Genomic DNA, 27,986 nt, shown 5'->3' with positions numbered 1-27,986 from the left:
AAGGAAGGAAGGAAGGAAGGAAGGAAGGAAGGAAGGAAGGAAGGAAGGAAGAAGGAAGGAAGGAAGAAAGAAAAAGAAAAAAAGAAATACAAAATGGCATTTGATGAATAAGCTGTAACCATTAAGTACGTAAGCAGAAGAACTAGAATTAAGATGAGAAAAAAAGTCAAACCAAATAATTTTAATAATTAAAACTCGAAATAAATCCAGGTTTGGTGGTGTACACCTGTAATTCTGGTGGCGTGAGGGTGAGGAGTTAAAGCTCATTCTCACCACACAGAAAGATGGAGGCCAGCTTGGGCTACATAAGACCCTGGTTCGATGTAAGTACCGAAGGAGGGAAGGAAAACAGAAATGAAAAATTTCGGGTTGGAGAGATGGCTCAGAGCACTGGCTGTTTTTCCAGAGGTCCTGAATTCAATTCCCAGCAACCACACCATGGTGGCTTACAACCATCCATAGTGGATCTGATGCCCTCTTATGGCATAAAGGGAGTGCATGCAGATAGAATATTCATACATAAAATAAATAAATAAATCTTTAAAAAGGAAGAAAAGAAATAAAAAGAATTCTTCAACTCTGGTCTTGCCTTCCCTACACGTTAGTCACCTTTCTGGAACACACACTGAAGGAGAGCAGGGGACAAGAAGAAGTGGGTTGAAAGATGCTGAGAATACTTAAAGGGCAGGGCAGCATGTGGCCACTCGGAAGGAAGTCGGAAACACAGGAGGGACAGAAGGACCAGAGAGAAAGGCGGGAGCTGGCAGATGGAAACTTTGGGGCCTCTGTGAGCCTCTGAACCAAGAGGCAGAGCCGGCAGTGCTGGAGCAGACATGATGGAACTGGAAGACTTCTACAGGGCCTGAGCTGGGGATCCCGGCCCATCCATACCCTCCGCGGCTGCTTCTCTCAGTGTCCTCTAGCTCAGCTCTTGATTTCTCCGCTTCCCCCTTCAGAAGCCTTGTGCCCACCAGTTACCACACAAGCAAGAGGTCTCAGGTCTACAGGCGCTCTGCTGACAGGCGCCAGATTGTGTGGGAAGGCAAGTGGCTTCTGAGCATGGAGCAAGGTTGACTCAAGGAGTTTAACTCCCACTTTTTTCTGGAGCACTTCTCCTAATAGCGTTAACCACAGGTCATGCTTAGGTCCCCTGGGGTTCTCCTTCCAGTGATGTACATATTAGGTACATCTTAGCAGCACCTCTGTCAAGTGCTGATGACTGGAGACCTTAAGAGGTGGTTAACTCCAAACCTAGGCTGAGTGGAGCACATGACCAAGGGGTCTACAGTCCAAACACCCTTCACAAGCAAAAGGAATAACGTTGAGAGGGCGTTTGACTCCTTTGCACTGTCAGAAGAAGACGTAGGGGAACATGATGGTTCATAAATCTGGTGAGTCATCTGCGAAAGGGTTAGCTTGCGTCTTTAGAATCCTTATCCCAGAGGTAGGGACCGAGTTTACTTTTCTCTCCAGAAACCTTAACCATGTCTAGCATCACCGGGATGGATGATTGCAATCACCACTGCACCTGTGTGCTAAGGGGAGGTGACCGTACAGTCAAGGACAGTCCAGAAGCTCCTATTGGGACCCTCGAATTCCAGAATGGGAGAGTCATTTAAGGGGAGGTGACCGTAGAGTCAAGGACAGTCCAGAAGGCTCCTATTGGGACCCTCGTGTTCCAGAATGGGAGGGTCATTTAAGGGGAGGTGACCGTAGAGTCAAGAACAGTCCCAGAAGGCTCCTATTGGGACCCTCACATTCCAGAACGGGAGGGTCATTTGCAGAGTGTCAAAGTGAAAAGTAGAAACAGCTTTCCTTAAGGGGAGTGCAGTGGCCCCTTACCCTTAAGGTAAGCAGGACAGGCACTCATGTGAACTGATTGGGTTTTCATCCTGCTTCTCCCCCTTCCTGACTATACAACTTTGGGCGTGTTTTCTTCGTTTCTGTGTCTTGGTTTCTTCATCTGGAAGAACTAGGAAAATGGTAACTACCCAAAGCTCTGTTTGTTAAAAAAAAAAAAAAAGAAAGAAAGAAAAGAAAAGCAAAAAAAAAGAAAAGAAGGAAACTCTAGAAAGTGATTGACCCGTGACAAACGTTTGCAAAAACCTTTCAAAGGGGGACATTTTAATAATATGGACGCCCCCTGCTTATTGTAAAACTGTAGCTAAGAGTTGGGCTTGGATGGACCTGTGGGCTATCCTCTTCACCACTTCTGGTTACTTACTTAGGGGAATTCCCCTAGCAGTCACCCCAAAGCAGGACTTCTCAATCCTGCTGCTATTAACATTTTAAGCAGGATACTTCTTTTTTTGTGGGGGCCGCCCTCTATGTAGTGGGTTGTTTAGCAGAAATTTTGGTACCTATCAGTAGAAATCTGTAGTGACTGTGATAACCATAATTATTTCCTGTATGTAGAGGGCAAAATTCACCATTCTAAACTTGTCCAGCTTCCTGAAGTCTGGATAGAGGACTTCCTGTAGGCAACTGCTTATCCTTTGTTCTTGAGGAAGAGAGAATCTGAAACTGGTGGTGGCAATTGGGGCAATCTCATCACTGGGGAGATGTAGGCAGAAGATCAGAGCTTTAAGGTCACCTTCCACTACAAGTCACATCGGAGGCCACTTTGGGCTGCACAAGACCCCCCAAAACTTTTTTTTAAAGACTTCCTTCTTGTTAATCAAAATTCATCTTGAGGGTCTGGGGGGAGATGGCTCAGCAGGTAAGAGCACAGACTAATTCTTGTTGTTTGAAATAGAATAGCTCCCATGGGCCTATTTGAATGTTTGTTCCCTAACTGGAACTCTTTGGGAAGGACTAGGAGGTGTGGTCTTGTTGAAGAAGGTATGTCACTGGGAGCAGGCTTTGAGGTTTAAAAAGCCCAAGCCATTCCCAGTTAGTTACCCCTCCCACGGCTGCATGTTTACAGTCTCGATATATGAGCTCTCAGCTACTCTCCAGCACCATGCCTGCTGCCTGCTGCCATGCTCCCAGTCATGGTGCTCATGGACTCTACTACCTTCTGGAACTGTGGGCCTCAAAGTAAATGCTTTCTTTCATAAGTTACCTTTGGCAGGGCGGTGGTGTGGCACACACCTTTAATCCCAGCACTCAGGAGGCAGAGCCAGGGCGGATCTCTGTGAGTTTGAAGCCAGCCTGGTCTACAGAGTGAGATCCAGGACAGGCACCAAAACTACACAGAGAAACCCTGTCTCAAAAAACCAACCAACCAAACAACCAACCAACCAACCAAACAAACAAACAAACAAACAAACCATAAGTTGCCTTTGTCCTGGTGGATTGTCCACAGGCAATAGAACAGTAACTAAGATGCTGCTCTTCCAGAGGATTTTGGTTCAATTCCTAGCACCCACATGGCAGTTCACAACTGCCTATAACTCTAGTCCCATGGAATCCAGTGCTAGATTCTTCTGGCCCCCTTTGGCACCGTACACATGTGGTACACAGATATCCATGCAGGCACATTATCTAGACACAGAAAATAAAAATAAATAAAATCTCAAAAGAAATTCATCCTGAAAGCCAGATGTGTTGGAGCACACCTGTCATCCTAGCACTCTGGAAACTGAGGCAGGAGGACTACAAGTTTGAGGCCAACCTGTGCTGCATAATGAGACCTTGTCTCAGAAAGAAAGAAAGAAAGAGGGGGGTAGGGAGGAAGAGAGGAGGGCTCAGTTGGGCATGGGCCCTCCTCTCTCCCCCTTTAGTCTGTACTTGCCTCTTGGACTAGTCACTGCAGTACCCTTGGTTAAAGCCCAGCTGTACCACCCTGCTCCTCACTGCCACACTGCTGCTGTCTCTTATCTCTCTTTGCCAAGGCCTTTACTGCTGTCTACACACAGGGTCCACTGTTTCGTTTCTTAACACTGATTAGTATTTGAGTTACTCCCATGAAGCTACTAGCCTTTTCTAAAATTTGTTTTTTCACCATCGTGTTTCTAGGGAAAATAAATATCCATACCCACTGATCCTTGTGAGCATTTACTGTGTGCAAGGCAGAGTCAGGTCGGTCCATTCTTCACTCAGTATTTGACACTGTGCATTCCGGCTCCCCCACCCCGGCCGGCCCCACCCCATTTCTCCATTGTATTTACTTTTCTCAAACCAGTGGTCCTTCTTGGACTTCTGGTTTTTTGGGTTGTTTTTTTTTTTTTTTTTTTTTTTTTTTTTTTTTTTTTTTTTTTGTCTTGCACAGGCCTCATGTATCCCAGGCTGGCTTTGAACATGGAGGATGCCACCAGCTCAAGGTTTATGCAGTGCTGGGAACGAATCCATATTTTCCTGCATGCTAGGCCCGCTGTACCACCCCCAGTCCTTTGCCGTCCCCAGCTCTTGATGCTGTCTCTGATGTTGGTTGAAACTGTCTCCTTCCTTAAATTTCAGCTTCAATGAGTTAGAAGGACCGATGGGAGTGATTTCTAAGGCCTCCGTCGGTGCTGGAACCTCTCCCATTTCAAATCCTCTCAGCCAGCTGCTGTCAGAATAGAGAACCTTCAGAACTGACAGGGAGACAGGAATGGGCAGCAAGAACCCCCCACCCCCACCCCCTAACCCCACTCACAGCAGCCCCGTTGCTTACACGTACTCAGCTTTTATCTATGATGCCTTTCCCAAGCACCTTCACTATGCACACTTGTTTGTGAAGCCGGACTGATTCTGTCCGTCGGCTGTTTGGTGTGCTTTCTGCTTCCAATTCTTCTACTGTCTACATAGACCCCAAACCTGGCTTTCACACAGCATCTTACAAATAGTTCTTATTTTCCTTGTTTTCATCCCTACAGCCACTGTTCTAACTCAGGCCTCCTCCTTAACCTTTTTTTTTTTTTGAGACAAGGTCTTACTGTGTAGTTCTGATTGGCCTGGAACTTGTTGTGTAGGCCAGACTGGCCATGAACTCAGATTTGCCTCCCTCTGCCTCCAGAGTGCTGGAATTAAAGGTGTGCACTCCCATGCCTGACCCTCATTAGTTTTTAAAATTAATTTAAATTCAGCTGTTTTCTTAGGCAACATTAGAGTTCCAGTGCTTGAAACCTCCCCGTGCCCAGCCGTTGACAGTGTCATAGCTTTCCTCCTCTGGAGAATAGTAAATCTAATATTTCATCACATGCAGATGTGTATAGTATATACTGCTTTTTAAAAAGTTAACACTGTGCTTTGTAGCAGGAATTCTAATTGGTTCTTGATGATAAAAACCCTGAGTCAGCTATCAGGGTGAATGCTGAAAGATCAGAGAAGCAGAGCAGCCAGCCACTAGAAAGACTTCTTATCTCTAGGAATCCTCAGACTGAAAGGGCAGAGCTCCTGTCTCCACCCTGCCTTATTAGTTCCTCTTTCTGCCCAGCCTTTTCACTTCCTGTTTCCTCCTCCCAAGTGCTGGGATTAAAGGCCTGTGCCTCCCAAGTACTAGGATCAAAGGCATGAGATTCCGAGAGCTGGGATTAAAGGTGTGTGCCACCACTGTCTGGCCTCTAGTGGTTAGCTCTGCACTCTGATCTCCAGGCAAGCTTTATTTGTTAGAGCAGCACACACACACACACACACACACACACAACACACACACACACACACAAAACCACACAACACCACAGTGCTTTTAAATTGTCCCCTTAGCTGTAGCATGAATCTTAACAGTTCTTATTAATAAGATCAAACCCGAGGCCAGTTATTGGGGTAAAATACTGGAAGGTCAGAGTACCAGAACAAGCCACAGCTATCTCACCTTGCCAATTCCTCAACTGGTCCTGTTTCCTCAGACTGGAAGCTTCTGTGTCCTCATCCCAATGGCTCTCAGGTGAACTGTTGCTAGAAGCCTGAAAGCTTAACCAGCCAAATGCTTAACCAGGCCAAATGCTTCTAGTTTCTGGTCCTCGCGCCTTATAAACCTTTCTGCTTTCTACCACCACTCCCTGGAATTAAAGGCTGCTTTCTGGGATTAAAGGCGTGAGTCACCATGCCTGGCTGTTTCCAATGCGGCCCTTGAACTCACAGATATCCAGAGGGATTTCTGTCTCTGGAATGCTAGGATTAAAGGTGTGAGTGCCACCATTTTCCTAGCCTTTGTATCTAGTGGCTGTTCTGTGTCTCTGACCCCAGATAAGTTTATTAGGATGCACAGTATTTTGGGGAACACAATGCCACCACACTTAGCTTTATATGTACCCCATCCCTGTGTGCTCCAAAACGTCTAAGAGAACTGTAAAGTGCCCTCCATCTGGCCATGGTGACTGGGGACTTTATCAGTTCCCCATCAGTTTAGTTCAGCGTGGGGCTCTGCCACTGTCCTTCTGCTGCTACAGCTAAGCCAGTCATCTGAGTGCAGTATGGGGGAATTCCCTCCATGCCTCTCTCAATGGAGCCTCTGATTCCTGGGCTCTCAATCTCCCATCCCGCTTTTCCCCCTTCCCTTCCCTGTCTACCTCTCCCTCCCTCTCCTTCTCCCCCTTCTCATGCTCCCCCTACCGTGTGTGTGTGTGTGTGTGTGTGTGTGTGTGTGTGTGTGTGTGTGTGTGTGTATGTGTGTGTGTGTCATATTTTGAGAAGCAAATCTATGATTTATGAGAGATAAATATTTTTTAGTTCTTGCACTTTTGAAAATGACTGTGTTGAACTTTATAACTTGACTCATAATTTGTCAAGTTATAGAAATATTACTTAAAGGTCATTTTCCCTCATATTTTAAAAAATCTTGTTCCATCATTATTTTTGTATCTTGACCTATATTTCAAGAAATCCAATGCCTTTGTGATTTTTTTTTCTTCAGTACTGAGGGGTGAACCCAGGGCCTTGGTGCATGCTAAGTGCATACTCTGCCCTTGAGTTGCAGTCCCTAGCCTGGACATATTCTTTTTTCTTTTTACTGTGTGTGTGTGTGTGTGTGTGTGTGTGTGTGTGTGTGTTTTCAAGGCAGGGTTTCTCTGTGTAGTTCTGGCTGTCCTGGAACTTGATTTTTAGATGAAGCTGGCCTCAAACTCACAGATTTGCCTGCCTCTGCTGGGATTAAAGGTGTGTGCCACCATATCTGGCTTGACTTTAGGTTTCTTATTCCTTTGCATGGAACATTTTCCTCTTAGGAAGTTTTTAAGATATTTCCTCCCTTCTCATTCCTGCCACTTTCTCTTTCTTTAGCACATCTACCTTACTGAGATACAATCCAGAGACCTCGCATGTTGCCCATATAAAATATCCAAGTGAGTTTTAGTATATTTGCTAAGTTGTACAATTACCATAACCAATCTTTGAGTACCTCACCATCCTGTAAAGAGATTCACCTCATACCAAACAATCGATCTCCGTTTTCCCCTCAACATCAACCTCTTCTCAGCACCAAACAACACAAATCTCCACCCTGCTCCTGTGGATCAGTCTACACTGGAAGTTTCAGGAAAACAAGACCATATACATGTGGTCTTTTGTGAGTGGCTTCTTTCACTCAGTATAACATTTCAAGATTCACTGATGTCATTGCACGCTCCTTGTTAAGGCTGAATAACGTTCCATTATACAAAGAGACCATGTTTGCTTAGCCATTAATAAGTTGATGGACATCTGGCTTGTTTCCACATGTTGACTATTATGAATAATGCACCCATGCTTAGAATTTTCTTTTTATCCCTGGCTGCCTGAAAACGTGCAGTGACATTCCTTAGTGTCACTTTTCGTTTATTTGTGCTGGCACCAGATAGATGCTCAGTGCTGGGGCATTATGACCTCTTTTCTTTTTATAGTGTGCAAATGGAGTGTGCATGCATGCATGTATGCATGATTTAGTGCGTGTGGGCACATGCATATAGGTGGGTGGATGTGAACTTGTGTATGGAGGCCAAAGTTGATCCCTTTCCACTTTTGTTTTGATGTTTGTTCCACATCTGAGAGCTGGGATGTCCTACCTTGCCTAGCTTGCCAGCTTGCCCTAGGGACCCTCTGTTTTGCCTCCCAAGTGCTGGGATTCCATGGATTACAGGTAGCAACCATGACTGGCAGGCTTTTACATGGGTTCTGAGGATCTGAATTCGGTTCCTCATGTTTGTACAACAAGCCCTTCATCCACTCGTTTTAGTCATTGTTCTATGACTCTGACAAGACACCATGACAAAGGCAACTTTTATACAAGAAAACATTTACCTGGGGCTCGTTTACAGCTTTAGAGGGTTAGTCCCTGATCTTCATGTCAGGAAGCAGACAAGCATGGCACTGGAGCAGTTGCTGAGAGCTTTACAACCTGATCTGCAGGCAGAAATAGAGAGAAAGACACTGGGCCTGGCATGGGCTTCTGAAACCTCAAAGCCCCTCCCAGTGGCACACTTACTCCACAAGGCCACACCTCCTAACCCTTCCCAAACAGTTCCACACCCAGGTGACTGAGCATTCAAATATATGAGCCTGTGGAGACCATTCTCATTCAAACCAGCACAACCACCGAGCTATCTCTCCAGGTCTACTGTGGCCTTTTGCTAAGGAAGTGTTAGTATACATGCTGTATCTTTGCTCCCCTTCCCCAACAATTCTCTCTGCTCTTTCTGAAATCCCTCCCAGTTGGACTGAAGACTGCTGGGTAGATTCACTCTCAAATGTTATTCCCTTTTCTTCTATTTTTTTTTCATTGATTTTCTTTTGCTGTTCTGTTTCCTAGGAGAATGTCTCAAGTTGTTTCCAACTGACTCTCCTCTTTAATATTTTATTTTCATATGAAAAAGTTCTTTCTTCTTCTCTGTTCCCTTACATATCACCCTCTTCTTTGTGGTGGCAGCGGGGGGTAGGGGTTTCAGGGGCGGGGGGAGGGGAATTCATACTGAAGTTATTCATTCTATTTTTGAAGTTGCTGTTTATTTTCTGAATTGTCTGCTTACTCAAAGTTCTATCAGTTTAATGTTTGTCTTTCACGTTAGAAATTTCTCTCAGTTTTTATTAATTATTACTTATCAGTATTTTAAAATGATGTCCTAGGGAGGTGTGTGTGTGTGTGTGTGTGTGTGTGTGTGTGTGTGTGTGTGTGTGTGTGCATGTGTGTTTAGGGCTTGGTCTGGGTGACTAGATGGCCTTAAAAGGGTTGAACAAGGATCTGGTCTCCAGGCTGGAGGGCTGAAAGTTCTGTGTTAGTTAACCATTGTTCTAGAGCTGGTAAATTTCCAACAAAGGATTCTCGTATCCTCTGCAGAGGCAAACATAGGCCTGGCTGCCAAAACCTAGTCAGAAAGGGAACTTCGGGATCCATTCGGTCTCCTGGTTTCTGAGTGATGCCTCACCTCCACTTTCAGCTGTGGCTAGCCTCTCTGTCAGTCAGTCCCTCCTGGATGTCCTGCAGTCTGCTGGGGATTGGGCACAGGAGGGGTGGTTGTCTGGCCTTGGCAGACACCTGGGGCAGCCACAAGAGAGATTTTGAAGATCCCATCTACTTTGGCTTAAAACTGTGCTGCAGCTCTGCCTTTGAGAGTTCACGGCCCTTTCTTTCACTTAGGTTATTTCAGCAGGTTTTTATCAGGGAGCACAGATGTGCTCTTTGATTATGATATCTAGTCTACCATGCCTGACAGGTGTTGTCATTGCTTGGAATCAAGCCATCCCATCCTCCTCATGCTCATCTCTTCTCAAGCTTTTTTTTCTTTTTCTTTTTTCCCCACTTTGATCCAAGCTGTACATGACTGCCAGATTTCTTTTTCTGAAACATTGCTATGATGACATAACTCTTCGGTTAGAAATCCTTCCATTTCCATTTTACTATATAAAGCTAGCATTAGAATAGACTTCACAGAGCACTCTGGAGACCAAGGCAGGAGGGGTGTGAGATGGAAGACACATTGGCTGCACAGCAAGACCCCATCTCACTCACCCCTAAATGATGAAAAAGGAATCATTTCCTCTGAACACACCAACTCGTTAAATTTACTTGTGGGGGTAGAATAAAATGGTTAAAAGAGAATGTGCCTTGCTTTTTACTATTGAGGGTTTTTTGTTGTTGTCTTTTGTTTGTTTGTGGGTTTTGTTTTTGTTTTTTTTAGACAAGGTTTCTTTGTGTAGCCCTGGCTGTCCTGGAACTCACTTTGTAGACCAGGCTGGCCTTGAACTCACAGAGATCTGTCTGTCTCTGCCTCCCAAGTGCTGGGATTAAAGGCATGCGCCACCGCTGCCAGGCTACTATTGTTTTTAAAGCCAAAGAGCTGTTAGTGATCCTCTATTTTTATATGATTCAATTTACTTTTCAAATACATTAAAATTGATTTTGGACATAACAACAAACTCGATCAATTGCAATGCTTCTCAAAAGCTAGGTGGTCATGTGAACCCCATGGTTCTTCCCTGTGATGTGAGCTTTCTTACTCTGAACATAGAGACTTCCCAGTAACTTTCTTATAATTTATATCTTCACTTTTTGTCTTCAAGACTTCCTTTCCCAGCAACTGTAAGTTCCTAAGGACCAAGGGCTGTTTCCTACTTGTTAGGATCTGGAGAGCAGGAAAACAATACAGTTCTTACCGAGAAGACGAGGAGGGAAAGACGTATTACCCTTTACGTGTGTGCATTTGAGCACAGTCCTCTGTCCACAGGGAAGGAGGACACTAGGAGCTGCCACCTCTGGCTAGCCGATCACGGGGTTTGTAGACTGTTGGATCACTGCTTCTCTCTCTCCTTAGCCTCTTCCGTTTCAGTGTCCAGGTGTGTGGTACCAACCCAGACACCTACAGAGACTTCGAGGAGGCCAGCGGGCTCTGGAGATGAGGTAGGGGCATAGAGAGGTGATAGGCTGGGTCATGGGGTGTGGAAGTAAACCCCTTTGTATTGCTGAAGAATTTCACAAGATGGTGAATGTTGGGAAGAGATGGATGCGGGTGGAGTGGAGAGGGGGGGACAGGGAGGGTGAGACATCCAGCTTTATGCAGAATCCAGCTCGGAGGTTGGCAAGGCTGCTCCTGAGTGTAAGGACTAGCTCCCTCAAGTGCCATAAAGGTCTCTTGTTTCTGTGGTGCAAAATCTGTCACTTGCTGGATTTTGGTTTGTTCACTGCCTGAGGTGGTGCCATGTTCTCTCTCTCTCTCTCTCTCTCTCTCTTTCTCTCTCTCTCTCTCTCTCTCTCTCTCTCTCTCTCTCTCTCTCTCTCTCTCTCTCTCTCTCACACACACACACACACACACACACACACACACACACACACACACATGCTGGACAGGATGTTGCCATCTCTCTCAGCTGTTTGCAGACAGGACAGACTTGGGTGACCACTATTCTACAATATGGTTCTTGAGGATGTTTCTTGAGGAGACAAAAACAGGAGTCCCTGCTCACTGATCTCTGGCGTCCAACGTGGTGGCAAGAGTTTCCACCTAAAAACTAAAAAAAAAAAAAAAAAAATTCTAAAACGGAGCTAAAAACAGCTTCCTAATTGTCTCTCTCAAATGAGCAGCAGCTGCCGGTTTGAGCTACTGGCGGGTTGCTGGCGTGCGCGCTCGACCTGCTGTATGGCGGGAATGAGGCCTCTGCAAGTGACACATTAAGCTGCATTGTGGATTTAGCCTTTGCTAGTACAAAACAAAAAAAGAGGTTTCTGGGCTACACGCTGCTTGGATAAAAGCATAGACCCACGATAGCTCCCAGAGCTGGTGGTAAAGTACCATGCCATGTTGGGAAGCTGCGGTGGGCGGAGCCAGCAGCCACAGCTGCTGCAGCTTAAAGCAATAGATTCACAATAAGACAGATTCAGATGTAATAGTTTAAAATGTGTGTAAAATATACGTAGGCTTAAAAGAGACAAAAAAAAGGTGATATATGCAGTATAGAAACAAATACATGGTTTTAAAAAATAAAGTCTTTAAAGAGACAGTAAAATTAATATAAAAAATAAGCCACGTAGAGATGACTATTACACAGAGAGTCTGGATTGTGTTGTCTTTGGGATTCTTAACTACAGAGAGATATCTGATTGTAAAGGAAGCTGAGTTAAACCAGTATGTATATTTTAAAGATACTTTGACTTCAAAATTTGGATGTAAGGATATGTTGCTTTGGAAAAGAGTCTCTTTTGTTTCCACAGAAAGCAAGAGGCTATGGATTTGTTCCAGATTAAGACACATCAGGTTTGACCAGCCAAGACCACCTGAAAGGTCTCCGATGACACCATGGCCCAGATGATCCAACATCCAGAACCGTTTCAAGGCAACTGGCCCAGATGATACAGCCTCACGGACTACTCCATGATGCTAAAATTTTCTTTGTTTCCCCAAAAGATACAGTGCCCCCCCCTCCAGCAGGAAGTAGTAAGAGAAGCTACGCCCAAATTCCCAAATATACCAAGCTGACTTTGGAGATGTGTAAAGGTTAAAACCTTCCTTTTTAAGAAAAGAAAAGGGGAGGTGCTGTGGGATGGTCTGTATGTCAAATGTGTTGCTGATTGGTCAATGAATAAATCACTGATTGGCAGTGGCCAGGCAAGAAGTATAGGCGGGACTAACAGAGAGGAAAATTGAGAGAACAGGAAGCTGGGGGGGGGAGACACTGCCAGCCGCCATCAGGATAAGGAAGATGTAAAGTACCGGTAAGCCACAAGCCACGTGGCAAGGTATAGATTAATAGAAATGGATTAATTTAAGCTGTAAGAACAGTTAGCAAGAAGCCTGCCACGGCCATACAGTTTGTAACCAATATAAGTCTCTGTGTTTACTTGATCGGGTTTGAGCGGCTTGGGACTGGCGGGTGAGAGAGATTTGCCCTGACTGTGGGCCAGGCAGGAAAACTCTAGCAACAGATCTCACTCCACTTTTTTGGGGGAGTTGATTCCTTGCTCATCACTGTTCTCTAGGCAGAAGATTAAATGGTGCTGCATTACAGTGAACAGGAGAGGCAGGTTTGCACATCGCCACCTAGAGATGCTACATGTTCCTTAGTCTTTGGGTGGCGTGGCTGAGGCAATCATACTCCTTTTTGAAGGCATGCCATCTTCGTTGTTGATGATTTCCTAAATTCTTGCTTTCATCTTTGTTTCCCTCACAGACGTCTCTCACTCTTGATTATTTGATGTGTTTCTTGGGCAGAGCTTCCCAGAAACAGATTCTGAGATGGGTGTAGCAGACAGGTTTGTCCACAAGGTGACACACAGGAAGGAAGGGAGGGAGTTCGGATGGAGGGAAGGTGAGGCAGCTACTAACTGAGCACAGCTCACACACGCTCTGGACACTCCAAATTTCCCAAACTGAAGCAGAAGTGTCAGAACACTAATCCATCGATCAGTGGCTGCTGGCCTTCCCCTCGGAGGGGCATAACCTTCGGTGAGGAAATCCCCTGTCACTCATCAGGGCAAGTCTCCTGAGAGACAGCTTGAGCCTTGTCACAAATATGCCCCGCAGCTGGAGAGTTGGGTGGATGGGACCAGAAAAGGAGTGACAGTCCCACACCATCGTATCTGCTGTAATGTATGTCCTGCTAATCCGCGTCTCATAAGTTACCCACTAAAGTGCTGTGAGTAGAACTGTGACATACCGCGGGCGGGCCACCCCACTGTTTTTATTACCTGCATTTTCCACAGGTCCCCTTGTATCCCCATGAGCAGACTCTCAGGCTGCCACCAGTTCTTTGCTACTGTCGTTAGCAGGTGATGGATACTCTTGTGTGCCGATTTCTCCAGGGTGCAGTTATCTCCAGAGCGGCAAGGCTGGGGCACAGGCCATATGCAGTCTTCATTTTATCGGTGCTACCAAATTGTCCCTCACATGGCTATACTCATTAGCTGTTCCTTGTTTCCTACGTTCTTAGCCAGTTCTTGACATTATCAAGCTTTGAATCGTGTTAATTTATTACATAGAAAGTAGGATCTTTGTTTGGTTTTTTTTTTTTTTTTCATTCCTGGAATTAGGCATTACTTCAAACACTTGTTAGCCAAGGTTTCACTTTCTATGAACTACCTATTCATAATTCGCCCATTTTTCTATTGATCCTGTCTTTCTAACTAATCTGTTGGGATTCCCCGAGCAATTGTTGGTTGCTAATATCTTTTCTAGGCATTACCCATCTGCTGACTCTGCTGATGGACTACTTCATTGAACAGAAATCTTTAATTTGGATGTGAAAATCCACCCATCTTCCTCTTTGTGGTTTTGCTTTCGAATGTTTTAAAAATTCTTTCCCTATCTTAAGGTCACAATATGTCATCATGGATTGTCTATTAATTAATTTGTAGTTTTACCTTTGGTGTTTAGGACTGAAATCTCTATAGAGTTTATTTTCCCATTCAGAAATGAGACAGAGATCTGAACTTACTCAGCATTTATGAAATAGTTCGTATTTTATACTGTTTGACTTAGGATACCAGATGTATCATGTGCCAGGGTTTCATGTACCATTTCATGTGCTTCTGGACCCACGCCCCGGTGTCCCCAGCATGCTTTTCTGTCCTGTGTCAGTGCTATACTGGGTTAGGAGTTGGGTCTTTGTGACGTCTCTCAGCGTCTGATGCCACGTCTTCCTGGATTGGGCTCTTCCATTTTTAATCCATTTCAGTGTTAGTGGATCTTTATTCTTCCTCCTGAATTGTAGGGTCTTTCTGGGCCTCTGAGCCCTCACCCCCACATCCAAGTCTACTGGGATTTTGACTGCAATAAATGAAATTTACAGTTAGTCTAGGAAGTCATCCCTTTCACAAGTATGAGAGGATCACCCCTTTATCCAGGTTCTCTCAGATGTCCTCTAACAGGGATCAGAAACGTTTTCTACAAAAAGTCTTGCATACAATTCTTAATTCCCCAGGGTCTTACAGTTTGTTTTATTTTATTGCTATTGTAAATGAGATCCTATTTTTACATTGGCTTTAAAACCTGTCTCTTACTTTTAAGAAGGGTTTGTATCTTATTTTCTTTTGGTGAGTTAGATTCATATCAAATATGACGGGGGTTAAAGCACTAAAGGAACTCAGTATCTGAGCAGCCCCCTGCCTTTTGGTCCCAAATAACTGCTCTGAAGTTGCTGCTGTGATCTGGGAAGACTAAAGGTATATACTAAAATGTCATAAAATCAGGGCTGGTGATGTAGCTCATTGGTAGAGTACTTTCCTAGCTGATGTGCAAGGTCCTGAGTTTGAACCTCAGCATGGGAAAAAGACCTTCACCGATTTATATTTGGTATTATTTTCAAAAACCACTTACTCAGCACCAGTCTACATCCTGTCTCTTGTGCTTCTGTTTCCCTCCACTGCTGAGAACTCAGCCCCTGAAATGGCTGATTGAACTGGATCTGCCCTTGCTTCCCTTAGGTGGGTCCAACCTTGAGTGCAATTCTGTTGATTGGAAAGTTGGGCCAGGGCCAGGACAGAAAAACTGACAACTGTCTTTCCCAGACACCATTAAGTGATTCTGTTTTTGTCTCACTTCCCAGACTTAATGAGAAGGGGATCTTGGGAGCTAAAGAATAAAGAATTCAGAGCTGGGCCTGAGCAGAGCTGCAGGGTACATCACCCCCAATGGAGTGTGGGGGGACAGACAGCTGAGCAAGGTGGCGGGCTGTATCCACTTCTTACTATATTCTTTCCTTATGTGCCACGATCAAGTCTCCATATTTTTCCAGAATGAAGGTGGCAGTTCTTCAATCTCAGTGACTCTGAGCATGCAAAGACAAGAACAACCTGCCTCTCATGAAGTGATTAGTGCTTAGTTGGGTGTGGTGCCACAACCTTTAATCCCAGCACTCCGAGAGGCAGAGGCAAGTGGATTTCTGTGAGTTTGAGGCAGCCTGGTCTACCCAGCAAGTTCCAGGACAGCTGTGGTTATTACACAGAGAAGCCCTGTCTTAAAAAACCATAAACAAACAAATAAAACGTTCAGCCAGGCGGTGGTAGCGGCACATTCCTTTTATCCTGGCACTCGGGAGGCAGAGGCAGGTGGATCTATCTGTGTTTGAGGCCAGCCTGGTCTACAGAGTGAAATCCAAACCCTGTCTCAAACAACAACAAAAAGCTATGGGAAACACTCAATGTTTTGCACACTTGTCCCATATTCATTATTAAAATTAACTCCTCATCACGTTGGGTCCTGAGCCCTTCTGAAAGAGAACAAGAGGCACACCCATGGCTTCTCCTTGGGCTTCAGGCTGAGCCGCTGGCTTGCACAGGTTGCCAATCAGGGTTAGACCTCCAAACGTTCTGATTTCCTAGTTCAAATGCTTCCAATCTATCATTGTTTTTTTCACAGCCAATAAATGTTCAGGGTCTCTAGAGTCTGAATCAGGGGCTTAAGCACATCACATAAGTACTTCACCATTGAACTACGCCCCCAGCTACAGCCCTTTTTAAAGGAGGACAAACATTCTCCTAGATATCTAATATTGACCTATAGCATTTATATCACTGTATAACATAAAAGCTCAAAGAAATTGTATAACTTCCCAAATGATTATAGCTTTTTAAAAATAAATAAATTCTAAAATTAAAAAAATAAAAGACATGGGGCTGGGAATATAGCCAAGTTTCTTGAGTTCAGGCTTCTCATGTACAAAGCCCTGGGTTCAAGCCCCAGTACCATATAAATCCAGCATGTTAATGCGTGCTTGTATTCCCAACACCCAAGAAGTAGATTGAAGCCAGCCTAGTATACATAAGACCTTGTCTCAAAAATAAATGACTAAAAAACTTAAGGGTGATATTTGAATTATCATGGTCTCCTAAAACTAAGTCACGACTGTGGACAACACACGGTCCATCGTGGTTCTACATCATTACGTGGCACTCTGTGCTCCTGCCGCCACGACCATTCCTAGAATTTGAACTTTTGCAATACTCGTGTTTGTTCAAAGCACCGTGGCACTGTTCATCTTTATTTGCCACAAACACTCAATGCAAGTACCAGGTCTGCCTCTGTCTCTTGCCTTTTGGAAGTTCATTGCCTTCAACGGGAAAGACAGTTAGGGACTGAGGTATTGAGGCATGAGCTGTTTGCACAATGCGATTAAGCAGTCCTTGAGAGCACAATGAATCATTTCTAGATTGGGGTTTTTTAAAAAAGTACTCAGCCAGGCATGATGATTCATGTCAGGAGGCTGAGGCAGGAGGATTGCCATGAATCTGAGGCCAGCCTGGGCTAGGCAGTGAGTTCTGAGCTAGTCTGGGCTACAAAATGACAGCATGAGGTCCTGTCAAAAGAAGGGAAAAAAATCAGATGTTCCTCTTTGAGGAGAGGACATAAAGGGAAAATAAATACTAAAGAATTCAATTTTGCTCTGCGAGGGCCTGGTCGCTGACAAGCAGTTAATCTATTTGTTGATACTGTGAGAAGAGAATATCCAGCAGGGAGAAAATTAAAAAACGCTCAGCGCCAGTTGCTACCCTGATGAATCTCATCCAATTATTTAACAGGACACTGCTGGGTATTCTTTTTTTTTTATTGTTTTAATTTTATTTTATTCTCCATTGTTTGTCATAACACTGTAAAAGTTTTCTGGATTAAAAAGTCCTCCTTCCTGACTGTTTTCATTTGGCAATCGCTGCTTTTTATTTTCCTGCTTCTGTGCTTATAACTGAGTTAGAATTAATGTAGGATGATTATTGACTTATGTATGTATGTATGTGTGTGTGTATTTACTTTCTTCCCGGAATGCAGCATTTTAGAGGCTGGATTCTGAAAGCGATTTGAAGAGCCTCAGCAGCAGTCCAGGAGTTTTAGGTGAGGGAGGAAGGGCAGCTGCCTGTGAAACATGCAGGTCTCCTGTCCACACCCTTGCTTTTCATGGTTTTGGCTACCTAAGTGGTAGCCTGAAAATACCGAAGGCAGAATTCCGAGGTGACGGACTCGTGTGTTTTGGACTGTGCAGCGCTCTGAGCAGTGTGGTGAGATCTCATGTCCTCCTCCGTCCCTGCGTCCAGTACATCCTGGCTGCCCAGCTGCCCCCTTGTTATCTATCGCCCAGCACCTGTCAGACTGCTGTGCACCTCAGCATTCCTCTTCAAGTAGCCCTTACTGTATTTAAATTGGCCCCAAAGGGACAAGAGTGACATGAAGGAGATGGGGGGGTCTTGGAAGTTTTTCCTTGGATAAGGGGTTCCACCGTACTTCAGAAAATCAAGTGTTACTCTCCTCTCTCTCTCCTTCCCGCCTCCCCGCTCCCATCATCATGAAGGACTGAAGCAAGATGGCCTCCCAGGAAAGAGAAATTCTTTCTCATCAGTTTAGACCTTCGTCCCTGGAGTTTCAGTGGCTGTGTGGCTGCTGGTGAGGAATGTTTTCCCCCTGGAGAAGTTGTTCTGATCCTATGGAGATTCTGCCCCCCTCTCACAGCCACTGGCAGAGATGGCCATGGTCACACTCCCCACGTGGCCCAGAACCTTTAAAAATCACATCATTTTTACAAGCCTCGTCTATAGCTCGAAATGATCAGTCTGGTCCTAATGCAGTTAAGGCTTCTCAGGATGTTGTAGTCCTCTTAGGTCTTAAGTCTAGGGATGGAGGTGCCCGGGAATGGAGGCTAGGCAACCGGATGTGAATTTGTGAACAGCGAATGAGTTTTTAAACTACTGTGTTCCTAGTAGTGCTGAAGGTAAACTGTAAGCCCGTTCCTCTCCACTTGCCTCTACACTGCTCACTGCTGTGAGTTGGACTGTCCCCTTGGGGGTTCCACATGCAGGCCAGTGCAAGGGTACCAGTGGAAGCCCTAGCTTAGAACCCTCCGTTCTAATTCCTGTCTGAAGCATGGTTTTGCCTTCCAAGGAACCTTGTGGCCCTCGGTCCTAGATCTGTCTGTGATCCCTGCTGGGGCATGACTCCTTGAGTCCACTCTTAACTAAATAGCCATCCCTTACCAGTCTGGGTACCTGGAGCATGGTCTAGAAGGGGGAGCAGGGCTCTCTCAGCGTCCCTTGCCTCTAAGGGAGGAGTGCTCTGAAAGAGAGCTAATGTGGGCTCTTTAAAGATCTAGAGTCAGGTGTGGTGACACTTGCCTGAAATCCCAGCAATGTGAAAGCCCGAGACAGGACAGGTGCAGGTTCAAGGCCAGCCTGGGCTCTACAGCAGAAACCCTGTTTTAATTCTCCCCTTCCCGAAAGAGGACTAGGGGGAGGCCTGATGGAGGCAAGTAGGGGTGCTATAGCCCTGCCACAATTCTAGAAAACACGTGTGGTAATTCCCTTGGCCCTGAAGCCTCTACTTGGTGGCCATCTTCCCCTCCTCAACAGGGCCTGTGAAAAGACACCCGGTTATGTTATCCTTGCCATGGCATTCGACTCTTCTCTCTCCTCAGCCTCAGCTGCCATCTCCTTCATCTCCCTGCTGCAGGACCTGGGTTCCCCAAACCCAAGACTATTCTGCTGTGGGTGGGGTAAAAGCCACCCACTGTAATTGAACAAAATCTTCAGAATGAACAGTTTTAGTTTCGTGCCTTTATCGGGGCCGCAGCCTGGAGTGGGGTGCGGCGGGCGGGGCGGGGCGGGGGGGGGGGGGGAGAGCAAACAATTGTTTCAGTAGGAATTCAACCAGTTACTCCTCCCCTCCCCCAGCCCCCGGCTCTGGGCTGAATTCAGCTAGTCCTTTTCCAAGCCGGTTGTTTGTGTGCACAGCCACACTGCAGCTTCTTTGATCCCCGCCTAGCCTGCTAACAGACGAACTGCTGCCAAAGCTCCCGGCTCCTTTCTCCATGGTGACCAAGCCTCTCATTTCCATTTATCCCAGCCTCCCCAGCCTGGGTGCCCACCCCCTCCTTTATGTGAAGCTTTCCTGTTTCCTTTCTCTCCCGTCCCTTCCAGTGGCTGATTCTCTCCAAAGTTTAATAAGTGTCAACATGTCACTGTCCCTTCCCCGTGTCCCTTACCCGCCCTCTCCTCTGTGCCTCCTTTCTCAGGCTGCTCCCAAACCTTTGCTTCTCTTTGCTTTTCACTCTTCAAATGTGTTCCTCCTCCGGGGCCCTTCTTTCCCGGTTGCCTACGGCCTGAAAGAGATACAGGCGCAGAGGATAGAGGCAGAAGCCAGGGGTCCTTCCCTTTCCCTCTTCCCCTCAGCTGTGGCTCTGCCTGGGCTCTGTGGTTGTGGGGTGGGGAGGTGTCCAAGCCTACAGGACTGTTTCCTTCCGCCACATCGATCCAAGCTCTCCTTAGAGTTCTGTGGAGCAATCCCTGGAATCTGACATTTCTAGAAGCTTCCCAGATGACCACCCTCTCCCTCTGGCTGTCAGGCAGGTTTTGCAAACAGGTGAGCCTAGAAAGACAGCTGGCCATTCGCCATACCTTGCTTGACTGTGGAAGCCAACTCCCCTAGGGAATGTCCGCTTCACCGGCAGGGCCTGGAATTCCACTCACAATGCTCCTCTGGCTGAGGCCTTCCTGTGCTCATTGTGGTGACCGCACAGTACGGTGGCGTCTGTCCACGACACACTTTCAACAATCCTGTCCTGTCCATCCCTATCAAAGTTATCTTCCCTCTTCCTCATGGTAGTCAGGTGATTTCAGTTGTTCGGACAGAGAAACCGAAGCTGGGAGAGCTTAAATACACGTTGCCCAAATATTTGGACAAAGAAGGAATTGGTGAAGCTGAGCCAAGAATTCAGGTTGTACTGTTCCTGGTTCCTGCCACTGTCTTTCTTCAGTGACCTGTGGGAGGATGCAGACAGGAGGAGGTGCACACCCTGGCGTGGGGCAAGAGTGCTCACCTGAGAGGGTTGTTGCGTGTCTTTCCTTTTGCTGTATCGCCTCAGTCCAACTTACACTTACATGAAATGTTAATTTGCACTGTTCTCCTTGGTATTTAGTGATATCTGCCTCTTATGTGTATCTGAGTTTTCTTCCCTTAGGCTCTGAGTTCCCTAGGAGTTCCTCCCTCGAGGAAGGCCGAAGGGTTCCACACAGGTCCATGACGTCTGGCTTCAGACCTTGCAAGAGGCGTGTGAAAACAACACTGATAACGTCATCACTGGGGGTCCACAGAAACCCAACTCTCTTGCTTTTCCATCTTCCTGTTGTACCCCAACCTGTCTCCTCGGACTCCCTGTTAGCCTCTGTGAGAAATTAAAGCCCCAATAATCAAGTCCGCCCTTGTAAATTCCCTAAGAACAGCTCCAGAGTCCCAACAAGCCAGCAAACCCCAGACCCAAATCCATGTCAAATTTCATAGATATAATTTAAGCAGGGATCAAAACTCACACTAACCTAGTAAGAAAGGCTGCTCAAAATGCAGAGTTTATAGTCCATCTGCCTCTCTGCTTCAGGGAGTCTGTATTAAATTTATTGCAAAGTAAAACAAATAAACCCAGGCAAAGGCAAGATGGAAATCTGCATACTCGTCAGAGAATTAGCAGCCCTCTCTGGTTAGGAAGGCTGCCTCTCAATTTGCATCTCTAAGGAGTTGTGACTGGGCTGGGGGGCTGGGACTGGGGCTGGGGCTGGCTGGGCAGGACAGAGAGTCGAAGCATGACTGCCCCCTGCTGGCTGGTAGTAGAACTGCAACTCTTTGATCTTGGAGGTGGACTTTGCAGGGCTTAGCCCACACCGGCTGAAAAAAGAATCTGCAGATGAAATAGATGTTGAAGAGGTGTGGAGTTGGCAAATCAGGCAACAAAGAATACAGAGGGGCGCTGTGGGAAGCAGTATGTATTTCTAAACATAAGCCTTGTGGCTAGGAAGTGGGTTGAAGGGAGGTAGTCACGAAGATTTGGAATTACATTTTCCAGGTGTACCAGCCAGAGACCATGACAAACTCCATGGCTCCTCTTATTCTTCTTCCCTGTTCCTTCTGCATTGTATTCCACAGCCATATTCACAAAGGCCAGGAGGCTGGTGTGGAGGCTGTACTGATTCTTGCTCTATTGGCTTCAGAGTACCAGCCAGCTGCTGCCTGTGTAAACTGGGCAAAGCCATGCCATAGACAGCGAGCTGAGGTTGCAACAGCTCAGCATGTTTGTGGCCTTGAGATGTGATACTTCCTGGAGCGGCCTGTGCCCGGGCCTGCTCAGTTTCCTCATCTGTTGTAGGTCTTCTTCCAGGGCTAACAGTTCTAATGCTGTGGCTCTGTGGTCTAGGAGTGCAGGCACCCATTGTGTACTTTCTGGGAAGCTCTGAGGACCTCACCTACTCTTCCAGGATGCTCCCTCCCGCCATCCTTTCCGCCTGGCTCAATCAGCATCATCTTTAGAGTGATGGCTCCGGTGATTTCTGCAGGCAGGGGGTAGGCTACCTCCCTTATAAAATCTTACTGGGAGATGAAGAGATATGTATCGATCTACAGATGTAATCACACTGCAATAATTTGTTCTGTTTATTTATTTATCAAGCCTACCATCTAGAAGGCTGGTGAATGGCCTGGTCATTCTCAGCATTTGCTACTTTCCCTCTGCTCGCTTTTCTCAAGCCCATGCCCGAGACCCAGCAGGCGCAGAACAGGCTTTTGATGAATGAGGGAAGAATGAGTGTGTGAGGGGGCACGTGGTGCACGGTGATGAAGACTTGGCTGCACAGCCTGCTTGGCTGCCCTCCTTGATTTCCTCGACTCTTCAGCCACCCCAGGACAGGCCTAGCTAATCTACTTCCCGAGGAGCCAGCAAAGCCATCTGCCTCTTCACCAGTCCCTCAGGAGGCAGCACTTCCTGTGGGTAGGAGCCCAGAGTCTGGAATCAGAAAGGAGCACAGTTCTCGTCCTGGCTACAGCACTCAGACTAGCCAAGGGAGCCGAGTCAAGGTCCAGTCTCAGCCTCGGTTTTTCTCTGTCTGTCTGTCTGTCTGTCTCTGTCTCTCTCTGTCTCCTTCCCTCACTTCCTCTCTCCCTCTCTTTCTCTCTCCTTCTCTCCCTCCCTCCTTCCCTCCCTTCCTCTCTCCCTCTCTCCCATCCTGCCTCCCTCCCTCTCTTTTCTTACTACAGAGCATATAGACACCAAGCCAGACTGCCAGACTGCCCAGGGTTTTAATCCTGGCTTCTCTTGTCAGTTGAGTAGCTCTGAGCAGGTGACTTAATCTCTGGTGCTTCAAGTCCCTCATCCAGAAACTGGAGTTAATAGAATCTACTTCATAATGTTGATGTGCGGATTAAAAGATCTAATTCACATAAAGCCCCTAAAACAACGCCTCACGCTTGGTTGGCATTAACTAACGCAATAAACGCTACAGGTTATTAATAAAAACAAGGGGATTTTTGTCAGATCGAAGGTGTATACCTGAAGGAGAGGCTGTCCTAGAAGATGTGTTGAAAGGTAAGAAGGAAGTCTTTGTATGAACAAGCAGAGCCTGCCCATGAGGGACATGCAGCCTTGCCAACCAGGGGGCAAGCGCAGCTGTCCGTCTCTCCACCTGCGGAACCCACCTTGGCATTTGTTCAGCAGAATCAGAAGCATCATGGGATGACTCTCAAGCATCGAAAGTGCTAGCAGCTTGCTGGCTGTCGAGATCTTCCGGGGCATGTCTGCTTGTAGCCCCGCCCCCTTGCTTTCAGGCCCGCACCTCTTCCTCTGACCCTTCAGGCTGCTCTCAGAGAATCTGCTCTCCGTGCTTCCCAATGCACCCAGAGCTCCCACCTCGGCATCTTCGCTACGCAGGCGTCCAGCCCAGTGTTCTCCCCTCCTCATCTGTGAATCCTGGTCCTTCAGACAGCAGGGCCTGTAGGACACTTTCTCCACTAAGGCCTGGGCAGTGCCCCTAACCTGTGTTCCCACAACACAGTGCCCTTCCTGTCTCCCTCCCATGTTAGCGTATGCCACCCGACAAAACCCCAACAACAGGAGTTAGTATTTGAATGGTTCTGGGGGCTGGAAGTCCAAAATTAAAGTGCCAGTTAGGTTAGTTTCTGCTGAGGCCCATTTTCTGGCCTGCAGATGACTCCTTTCTTTGGCTGTTTTTACAGGAGCAGGGAAGAAGCAGCCATCTTTTCTGTTTGGGGTGTGTGCGTGTTTTCCTCCAAGACAGGGTCTCACTATGTAGCTCTGACTACCCTGGAACTCACTATATAGGCAAGGCTGGCCTTGAACTCAGATCTGCCTGCCTCTGCTTCCTGGGTGCTGGGATTAATCATTCATCACTATGACTGTCCAATTCATCTTTTTTAAATACACAAGTCTTATTGGATCAGAGCTCTACCCTTATAACCTCCTTTAAGGTCCTATCTCCACCTACAGACAACTTAACGATCAAGGGTCAAGGTGCACTTCAGATCATAGCACCCCAGCAGAAAACAGGTTCCCTATGGGAAGAGCTCTGTCATTGCTTATGTGTGTGTGTCCCAGAACTTACACCTCACCCTGACCCCATTTGATTCCGTCATTTCTGTAACAACTGCTCATAGCCAGGGCTCAATAAAGGGGACAGTTTGTAGGTGAGTGAATGAATAATACAGTAAGAGTTTTGAAACAGTTATTCAGATGTGATCTAGTTTAGCTTCCTCACTTTATAGCGGAGGAAACTGAGGCATGGCGGTCCTTGACGGTTAGGGTTAATGATGTAGTGAGCATGCTGAAGCCAGTCTAAGTTTCCTTGCAAAGAAAACATGTCCGGGTTTTCATTAGCAAGCCAAAATCCTTCCTTGTTTTGCTCACTTTACCTTGTTGGAATAGCTCCCGGCCCAGCAATCTTTTAACTCCTCGCCTTAGTCAGGGTCAGGGATGTGGGGATAGCCTGGGCTGGGACTCTGCACAGGTTTTGAGTCCATGCCGACAACCCAGGTGTGCGGCTCCTCCTTGGAACCTTGTTTCTCTGTTAATGGGTTTTGTTAACTGTTTGTCATTTGCGTATGCAAATCTACCTCTTTCTGCATTAAAATGAACCCAATTATAAAGTGAAATTTTACAATTAAGCCACTTAGTGAAGGACATTAAGCGACCAGAAGGAATTGATTTGTAAAAATTTCAGCGATAATTACCAAATGTTTCTGGGATGTGACTAAGTCCTAGGGTTTTTCTTTAAACAAACAGGTTCTTGCACATTTATACACACACACATAAACACACACACACACACAGAGCACACAGACACAGCACACATTTTCACACACCTGGTTTTCATCTTCTCACTGCGGGACTTGTTCTTGCTCCTTCTCTGGGTTTAAATTTTCCCCAAATAGAGGAAATTCCACCAGCCGTCAGATCATGTCTGCAAAGTTCTTGGAAGCCTTCCAAAAGAAATGGCCCCTGGGTGGAGGAAGCGAGGGAAAGCAGGAAAGCAGAAGGAGGTGCAGTGGCCTTAATAAGTCTCTTCGCCACCTTGGTGACTGATGGATGTATTTTGGCATTTGCTTCTTTGCTCAGCTGTAATCGATAGCAGTTATAGACAGGGATGCAGGAAAGGGTGGGGATATGGGATGGGGGCGGTATTGATTGGTCGTTACGGGAAAGAGCCTTGCTTAGGGATGGAGTGACCATGAGAAGCAGGACCCCATTGTCCCTACACCCCTCCCCTGCCTCACCAGGCAGGATGGCATCCAGTCAGAACCTGGATGGAGATAGACAGTGGAATTCAGCCTTCCTGGTGTCAAAGCCACATTTATCTTGTTTGTGGTACCCACAATTAGAGGGTGGACACCATCATCTCCCAGGCTGGTGTGGGTGCAGGATGAGAAAGGTCTTTAACCACAAGTGAGTGGTGGGTATTCAGGAACAAACCCGAGTCACCAGGTAGCATGCTACTCCTCAGACAGCATAATGTACAGGGGACGGTTAGGATAGATTCTGGAACCAGACTGCCTGGGTTCAAAGCCAGCTCCTGCTACTTGATATGTGACCTTGGGCAGGTCAATTAGCCACGCTGTAATTGCTTGTCTCATCACTAAAATGGAGATGGTAGAAACACTGATTTCTAGAGTTGCTGTGGTAGTTACAGGGTAGCTTATATAAAGAATGTGGCCTAGAAACAGTGTTGTCACCCGATGGAGTGGACACCGCAGCTGGTGTCCATGGTTCATGGGTGGAACTTAAAAGCACACAGGATTGCCTCAGCATTTGCCCTCTAGCCATGAGAACATGGGGCTCAGCACCCAGCATTCTCTGAGTACATTGGTCCATCAGCCACGTGATTTCTCAACCCCTTTTAGTTTAGCCACCCCGGCCCAAGCTTTAAAAACTAAAGCCCAGGTACAGATATGGAAGGGTGGGGACAGGTAAATGCACATTGATTGGGAGTGATACTTTCAATCCTCAAAAGAGCAAACAAGAGACCTTCCTAAAACAAACGCCCCCCTCTGAACAATGGTGGGGGAGTGCAGAAACTCTCAAGAAGGCTGTGAACCTGAACTCGGGTTTAATACATTCAGACCTGCCATCACCCCTCTGGATGTCACGTGACAAGGAGCTTTTGTGCAACTGCAGATTCCCTGGGACTGGAATAATGTGTTTAAAACAGAAATGGCTCATTTGAAAATGCATTTGCCATTTAACATTTTTGTTGAGAACTTAGTCGTGTTTGAAATAGTTTCCCTTTATTTTACTGACATGGGTGGGTTTTTACCCTCTAGATATTCATTTAGCACGTGACATGACTACAGAAACTGATTTTTCTCCCAAGTTGTAGACCTGGATGCTCTGCCTAAGAGAAGCTGGCAGACAGGCAAGTAAGCACTAATGACTGCAGGCTAGGGGGTCCCATAACAACTCCTCAGAGGTTAGCGCTGGAAGGAACCCGAGAGGTCAGGGAGTTCATACCCTGGGTTTTAAAAAGTGCCTTGTGGCTGGTTATGGTGACACATACCTTTAATCTCAGCACTTGGGAGGAAGAGGCAGGAGGATTTCTATGAGTTAAAGGCCAGCTTGGTCTACATACCAAGTTCCAGGCCAGCTGGGGCTGCATAGTAAGACCCTGTTTAAAAATAATAACAAGCCGGGCGGTGGTGGCGCACGCCTTTAATCCCAGCACTCAGGAGGCAGAGCCAGGTGGATCTCTGTGAGTTCAAGGCCAGCCTGGGCTACCAAGTGAGTCCCAGGAAAGGCGCAAAGCTACACAGAGAAACCCTGTCTCGAAAAACAAAAAAAAATAAATAAATAAATAATAATAATAATAATAACAATAGCTGGGTGGTGGTGGCGCATGCCTTTAATCCCAGCACTCGGGAGCCAGAGGCAGGTGGATCTCTGTGAGTTCAAGGCCAGCCTGGTCTACAGAGTGAGTTCCAGGAAAGGCGCAAAACTACACAGAGAAACCCTGTCTCAAAACAACAACAACAACAAATAATAATAAAATAAAAAATAACAATAATAAATAAACAAAAGTTTTCATTGGCTGGGGAGACGGCTTAGTCAGTGAAGTCTGACATGCAAACGTGAGAACCTGAGTCTGGATCCCCAGAACCCGTATTAAAAGGCAGATGCAGGGACTGGAGAGATGGCTCAGAGGTTAAGAGCACCACTGGCTGTTCTTCCAGAGGTCCTGAGGTCAATTCCCAGCACCCACATGGTGGCTCACAGCCATCAGTAATGAGATCTGGCTCCCTCTTCTGGCCTGCAGGAACACATGCAGACAGAACACTGTATACATAATAAATAAATAAATCTTTAAAATAAAAAATAAAAGGCAGATGCAGATGTGTCTATAACCTCACAGCTGGGCTGGGGGCAGGAGTAACAACAGGAAGATGCCTGAAGCGCAGCATCAAACCTCAGGCCTCACTCAGTCAGTGAGCTAGGTTCAGTGAGAGACCCTGCCTTTGTTTATTTATTTATTTTTTAAAAGTTTAACTTCTTTATCGATTCTTTGGGAGTTTCACATCATGCACCCCAACCCTATTCACCTCCTGCCCCCCCATATCCTCCCCTCACCCCTGCAGTGACCTCCAACAAAAAAAATTTTAAAAAGTCAAGACGAAATAAAACAAAGCAAGCAAGCTAACAAACAAACAAACAAACAAACCCAAAACAAAAACAAAACAAACCCGTCTTTGCTTCTCCTTCTTTCCCGCCTCTCCAACACTTCTTCATTCGTCTTGGAGGCACTGGGAGCTTCGCTGTGTCACACAGTACACCCTTTTGTCCAATCAGCTTTACTAGGAAATATTCATTGCAGTGAGTCACTGGTCTGGCTCAAGGCCTATGGTTTCTGGGACACAGGATCCTCA

The 27,986-nt window shown here is 46.3% G+C and overlaps 1 long non-coding RNA gene across 1 annotated transcript; it reads right to left on the bottom strand.

Moving 5' to 3' along the window:
• Positions 1–14,250: 14,250 nt before the first annotated feature.
• Positions 14,251–21,224, bottom strand: LOC128103358 (uncharacterized). The gene is made up of 2 exons (XR_008215679.1): positions 20,198–21,224; positions 14,251–14,591 (listed from the first exon to the last, which is right to left on the bottom strand). It is a non-coding gene; the product is annotated as an uncharacterized LOC128103358 (long non-coding RNA).
• Positions 21,225–27,986: the final 6,762 nt, after the last annotated feature.

The sequence above is a fragment of the Peromyscus californicus genome, unplaced genomic scaffold (genome assembly GCF_007827085.1).
Source record: "Peromyscus californicus insignis strain IS unplaced genomic scaffold, ASM782708v3 Scaffold_11__1_contigs__length_118956290, whole genome shotgun sequence".
Lineage (NCBI taxonomy): Eukaryota > Metazoa > Chordata > Mammalia > Rodentia > Cricetidae > Peromyscus > Peromyscus californicus.
This window is presented reverse-complemented; position numbering and strand designations above follow the sequence as displayed.